The following is a 6,900-nucleotide window of genomic DNA, read 5'->3' on the forward strand; positions in this document are numbered from 1 at the left end:
GAACATCAGTGGTCTTGGTAGGACAGAACCGGAGATACTGGAGGCACCATTAACTTGTTAGCACAAAAGTTAAAAGAAAATAATGTAGAACTTGAAAGTTCCAGGTCTTGAGATACGTGCCATGGGCACTGTCTCGCCTCATCAGACTTAATGCCTTGGTTTTTCTATTTGGTGCCTAAACCAGAGGGACGAAGGCAAGGAGGGTCCCTGGTAGTGTTCCTTTCCTTCCACTGGAATTGCCGTGAGGTTCATGGATGACAAGTCCGCTACTGGGAAGAGACAAAACAGCAGCTAAACAGCCATGATGTCGACTAGTTGGTCAGCCCGTGGCCGTGTTGCTCAGAAATGGACCTCAAAGGGTGCCAGCGTGTGTAGACGAGGGAGCAGCGGGTGCTGGTCAGCACTGCCCGGCTTTCGGGAGTTCGCCTTCACCGACCCGAACGCCGGCCGCTGCGGTGAGAGTGGGCCTCGCGCTGAGCCCTCTCTGGGAGGAAACGACTCCGTGACGGGAATTAAAACATGGCCAGTGGGAACGAGCAGATTTGCCTCAAGTGCTGCTGATCCAAGGTAAAATACTGGTACGGACGTGACCTACACGTGACTGCCAAACAGCTCTGTTTTCACGGCTCTTTACCCTTCCCCACCACACTCGCTCGCTCCTGTCCACTACTGTTGTTATCCTTCAGCACCGTACGTTGCTCAGCTCGGGAGAGGCAAACCCCCCTCTCTCTGATGTGCTGAACGTCTGGCAAAGTGTTGGCAGTTGCTGAAGAAGCATTGCTAACGCGGGAGCGTTTCTGAAAGCAGCGTGGTGCGACACGTCTCCTACGCAGCGCGTGTCGCAGCCTCAACAGCCGCCTTCTCTGGAGCTCATCCCAGCAAACGAGCCAAGTAGGATTAACAAGGTAGTAAAAAAAAATCTGTCGGTTGGCAATTACACTATAGTTATTTGGTTGAAGTACAAGGCCAGATAATGCAGGAAACATGAAAATGTTTGAACTCTCGTATTCATCAGTAGAAATTCCCTGCCCTACTGGACGCTGTTTTACTGGAGAGGGGAGCCGTGCATTTGGCTCCCACAGTGCTGCAGGAGGGCCCTGCGCAGTGTCTGGGAAAATGATAAATGGAGGTTCCTTCAGCTCGGTGTGTGACCTTGTGAAAACCTTGGCTTGCCTGAGAAGGGATGTGCGAGGAGAGGGCTTCCTTTGGGAACGATGGACCCGTGCTCGGCTTCTGTCTTAATCTTGTACCTGAATCCTTAAAACGCTGTGCCAGGCAAACGAGGGCTGCGGTGCGATGTCTGTGCCCTGCGAAGAGCCGGGAAGAGGGACCGCCTCTCTGTGGAAAGATGCTGACCTCCAGCGGACTAATGGGGCAGTCGTAAGAGTTTATTCGAATTAAAATTTACCCATGTGAGATCCCAGGCAGGAGATGAAGTTCAAGACATGGAGGTTCATGCACTTCGCTGTTCCCCAAACTCTCAATGCCTTTGTTTTTCTGTACGACAGAGCAAGTATTCCTGTGTGCCTTGGTGAAATTTCAGTGTCTTTTAAAATTGGTCATCGTCTTGATAAAACAACATCTCTTCAGCTTCTTTCCCCCTGAGGAACATGTTTTCTGTGGAGGCACTGCCCCATGCAGATGGGTGTTCTGCAGTAGAAGAAACCCAGCTATCGCGACATGATCTAACGTGAGCTCCTACTGATTTGAGAGCTCCGAGAGGACAAAGACCCTGGGAACTCTCCTCTGCAGATCTTTCAAGGGTTTGTTCTTCTCTCGTTAACCAAGTGATGCTGCGGTCAAAGCGAGCGTGTAGCAAAATCTCGGTGCACGTGTGGCTGTGCTGAGTTCGGGAGGCTCAGAGCCCCCCAGTCCTTGTTGAAGCAGAAACGAGGCAGAGACGCTCTGAAATGTACAACTGCCGTGAAGCTGAAAGCACCGAAGCGATGAGATACGACGGCTGAGGCAGTTACTGCGCCTCTGCTGAGCTCCCGCCTGCCGAGGTCCTCGCAGGTCCCCTGAGCCTGCCCTCGCCATGAGGGATGTGACTTTGCATGATGAAGAGGAGGCCGCCAGGGAAGTTGGGAGAGGGGGTGAGTCGCAGCAGCTTAAGGTTGGATGCTTTAAGCTTTTCAGTGGCGGAATGACGGAGGGGTTGAGGTGGGAAGGTATCTCTGGAGGTCCCCTCGTCCAAGCCCCCTGCTTGAGCAGGGCCACCCAGAGCTGGTTGCCCAGGACCTTGTCAAGGTGACTTCTGAATATCTCCAAGGAGGGAGACTCCACCACTTCCCAGGGCAACCTGTGCCAGTGTTTGGTCACTCTCACTGAAAAAGTGCTTCCTGGTGTGTCTGTGCCCATCGCCATCGGTTGTGTGCCGGAGCCCTAGGGATGCTGAGCAGGTCTGCTCGCCAACGGGGTTGCTATAAATGCAATGCTTAGGGTAAAAATGGTGCAAGTCCTTCTTTCTACAAGGGTTATTACGTATGGCTGGCAATGGATCTGCTGTTCAGCTTCTCAGTGACAGGCTAAATAAAAATTTAGTTGTACAGACTGCGTTTGCACAGCAGGTTTCATCGTTGGCCATCTGACGGCTGTAGCTGAGCCTAAGCTGAAACTAGAAAACCTTGGCAGTTCCTCTCCAGCCTTGCCTGGGAGATGTGCTTTGAGTTTTGCTGTGCTGAGAGGTTTTCTAGTGCCCATCAGCAGCCTAACGGGAAACGATCTGAGGGCCTTGTTGGGTTTGATGAGGCTGTTTCTCAAGGAGGAGGAGAGAGTTTTGTGGCTGCCTTTTAGGACTGGAGGGACATCACGAGGTTTTGGCAGGCCTAAGTTTTTCCCCTTTCTTGTGTGAGCCAGCAGAGGTTCAGATGGGGAGGTAACTGGGAACCCATCTCCTCCCCAAGAAGGGCAGTATGTTCAACAGCGAGAGCTGATGCTGTTTCCTTAGACTCCAGCACCCCTTTGTGTGGTGGAAAAGAGTCTTAGTAGAAAGCCTTTCCTCTGCTCTTTCACAGAATCACAGGGTAATTGTAGTGACAGGACAAGGGGCAATGGCTTTAAACTGGAAGAGGGAAGGTTTAGATGAGATATCTCTAAATTCTTCCCAGTGAGGGTGGTGAGGCGCTGGCAGAGGTTGCCCAGAGAAGCTGTGGCTGGGAGTGTTCAAGGCCAGGTTGGATGGGGCTGTGAGCAACCTGGTCTGGTGGGAGGTGTGCCTGCCCAGGGCAGGGGGTTGGAACTGGATGGGCTTTAAGGTCCCTTCCGACCAAACCGTTCCGTGATTCAGGCAGGAGGGGACCTCAGGAGTTCTCAGGTCCAACGTCGTGCTCGCAGCAGGGTCAGCTCTGAGGTCAGACCATGCCGCTCAGCGCTTGATGCGGTGCCTCTGGTAAGACCTTTTTTCCCCGGTGTGTGACAAGGATCTTCAAGATGAGGCTCAGCTTTCCCCTCCCAAAGTGCAATGACTGATGGAGGTCCCACCGCTGCCTCCACCATCACTCTGAAGAGGAGAAAGCAAATGTTTCCCGGTCAGTGAGGGAAGAGCCCCGGGCGTGCTGTCAGGGGAGACGCCAGCTGGGGTGGTGTCAGTGGGTTTATGCCGCTGCTTCCCTTTCCATCTTCTGGAACTTCTCCAAATACTTGAAGGATTTGAATAGCTGGTGGATAGAAGACATCGGTGTCTTCCCCTGTCGTCCTCTGGTGAAAAGGGGATAATTCTTCCCCTGGGACAACGACAGCAAGTGATGCTTTTTGCAGCATCGCTGTGTGCACCGCTCCTTCTCTCGTAAGAAATCCACCCCAAATTTTCCTTAGGATGTTTGATGTGTCTGTAGATGCAGTTATTAATGTGCGAAGGCCTAACCAGATTTCATTAGGTGTGTTATTGTCTGGAACTTGCCCCTAAGTCAGACAATGCTTGAATGACATCTAATCTATATTGTGAAATATATTATAGAATCTTTAATTTACATAGAGATGAAGCCTGCTTACAGGGAGTGGAAATCAATAGTCGCTTTTATATCATCCTCTGGGTGGAACATTAAATCTGAAACTCCATAATATCTAAACTGCATCAAGAGATTACAAGCCAATAGTACTAATGCCATAAAAAGGATCGTTTTTTCCTTTCTTAATAAACTTGACATCTCTGCAGTTTCCAGATGGGCTTTTTGCTCTTTCAGAACAAGAAACGTGTTGCAGGCATTGTCGCTCTCTTAGTGTTTGAGGTTATGGCCAGAAGCTTGCGATGCCCGGTGGCGTATGAACACGGCAAGGAAAGGTGATCCCCACGGTCTAACCTGAATTTGCGGGGTCGGTGGTGGGCAGCTGCATCACCTGAACAGGAGCCTTGGCTCTTTCTTAATTCAAAGCCCACCCATGAGCGGAGAGATTTGCCGGAGACCACAGTGTACTTGATGTGATGCTGTTAATGACATCGAGCAGGGAGTGGAGTCGGATCAGCCTCGGCAAAGTCCACGTTGCCAGCGTGCTCCCGCAGCGTGTGGTGTGATTCCCAGCCTCTGGTGTGGGTCTGCCCCGAGGGCAACCACGGCATCCGCCGGCACCGTGTCCGGGAAGGGCACTGCTGCCGCTCGGTCGCGGTGTTCTTTCCTCTGAGCTGACGGGAGCCGTAGGACAATCTGCTTCAGCCGTTCTGTTCTCCAGGCTCTCTTTTTCTACAGTTTGCATTGATCTTGAATTAGATGGGAAAGGTGACAATGAAAGAAAACATTTCCACCAGAACAACGTCTCTTTCCAAAGGCTTGTCACAACATGAAATACAGTCACAATTGACTGAATGCCCACAGTTGGTACATAAAATCTTACACTGTGCGGTCTACGGTGATTGACGGTAGCAGAGCAGAGTGAACCTGATGTGCCGGGGTATCGACTCCCCTGGGCTGGGTCTCTGCAGCTCCTGCACGTCCACCTTGCGGTGCTATTTCTTCTCTTTATGCTCTCCCCTCTTCTGTATGACGAATGCAGTCATTAGTCCAAGATTAACTTTATTCGGGCTCTTTACATCACTTTTTCCTCCTCTGATTTTAATCAGCTTCGCGCAACCGAGTTAAGTCTGTCTTAAGTCTGCTGTGCTCTGACTTACAAAGATGCAAGAAGCAGCAGCTTTGAAGTAGGGGGAGGAGGAGGAGAGGTGCGTGATATGACGGGAGGAAGGCGAGTTGCCCGAGAAGGGACGGGCAATAGGAAGGCGAGGGGGCTGCAGCTGGGAACGGAGGGGTCTGGGGAGCCGGGGTTGCTGGTACCAAAAGCAGAGAAAGCTGGTGCAAACAGTCAGCTAAAGGCCAAGCATGGTTTGGAGAGGGCAGGCGAAGGAAAAGCGTGTGAGGGAAGCGGGCGGGGGTGTCCGTGCCTCCCAGACAAATCGTTGCTGGGCCTTGCAGCAGAGCCCCGGAGCCCTTTTACTGCTGGAAGGGCCCTGGGAACCAGAGGCAGAGCCCGTTTCTCCACGTCCGCCCCGAGGACGGCCACGGGTCGCTGCGCGTTGTAAAGAACGTCGAGGGCTCGCCCTCGGGATGGTGGTGCTGGGGGGCCGATGAGATTTTGGAAGGCTTTTCAGGTGGGCTGTTTTACCAGCTTGGCAAATTACCTTTTTCGGAGTACACGGAATGGTTTCCAAGTGAATTACTCAAAACTGTGACTTTTCTAGACTAGGGTTTTCTCAGTATTTCTTGGAGAAGGGAAATTAAAGCGCGGCGCCAGCTTGGTTGTCAGCCGTCTGTGGGGCAGCTCTCGCCAGGCGTGTGGGCAGGCTCTGCCTTCTCTCCAGCCGTCTCTACCGCAGCGTTCCCAACCTGTACCCACCTCGCGGTCCTCGTTTCTCATGCTGTCGCGGGGAAGTAATTTGGTTTCTTTGGTTGTGCCCTATCTAGGCAAAAAAAAAAATACGGAAGAAAACTTTATATACTGCAAATTCCGTTAAACAGAGTGAAGTTTTATAGAAAAGAGAGCAGATTCCAATACTCCTTTTTTTAAAGATGCAGCCCATTTAATTAGTTGTTTCAATGAATTATTTCTTTCAAGGCAATTTACTTTGTTTTACCCACAGATAATTCTATTGAAGTGCTTCCAGTCTGCGAATTGTACAACTGTCATATCTTTCTGTCTCTCTAGATCTCTAGCCAAAACAAATTCCAGGGCTGATATTTTAATTTGTGTTTGCGTTTCAGCTCTGCCAGATGACTGCGGTTTCTCCAACTAGGCTAAAAGAGCCGTCTGTGAACAGGTGGCAAAAACCAGAGCAGACAGGCTTCTCTTCATCATCCTGTTCCTAAATTACCTCCTCAACAATGAATCTCTTCTAGGATTTGATGTGTGCGTGCTTTGCTGCGTTTTCATTCACTTTTTCGGTGAGGAGGGGCTGCCCTGCGCTGGGCATCGCCCGGGCACATCCCCACCCCTGCCACGAAGGGGGCGAGCGACACGGCCCTCGCAAGGTACCGACTCGTCCTGGCCCACTGCTAATTTTAATCATTCCGGCTCAATTTAAGAGTGGACCTGACAAAAAGCTTGTCTACACCAAAAGTTGGAGATCGCACACCTAACTACTGCAGGTTGGAAGTTTCAGCCGTGGAAGCATGGCTTAAGAATAGGCACGGACATAAGTGAAGCCAAGAGCAATCTGAAATGGCACAACATAATCTGTGCTGTTACAGCAAAGATCTGAAACGCTCTCGGCGCTCAGCATCTGCTGAGAAGGTAACTGTGCCTGAGAAGTCCCATTTGTTTCATACGTCATGGAAGTGTTTGTGATCATCTGAGCACCCAGCGGTTGCTGCATCATTGACTCGCTGGGAGGGGGCAGGGGGCGTGCAAAGCTGTCTGGTCTCAAAGCCGATGATTTGTTATGCTGTTAGGGATGCAGAGATGCAACAAAGCCAA

Source organism: Cariama cristata, unplaced genomic scaffold (assembly GCF_000690535.1).
Source record: "Cariama cristata isolate BGI_N322 unplaced genomic scaffold, ASM69053v1 scaffold2677, whole genome shotgun sequence".
NCBI lineage: Eukaryota > Metazoa > Chordata > Aves > Cariamiformes > Cariamidae > Cariama > Cariama cristata.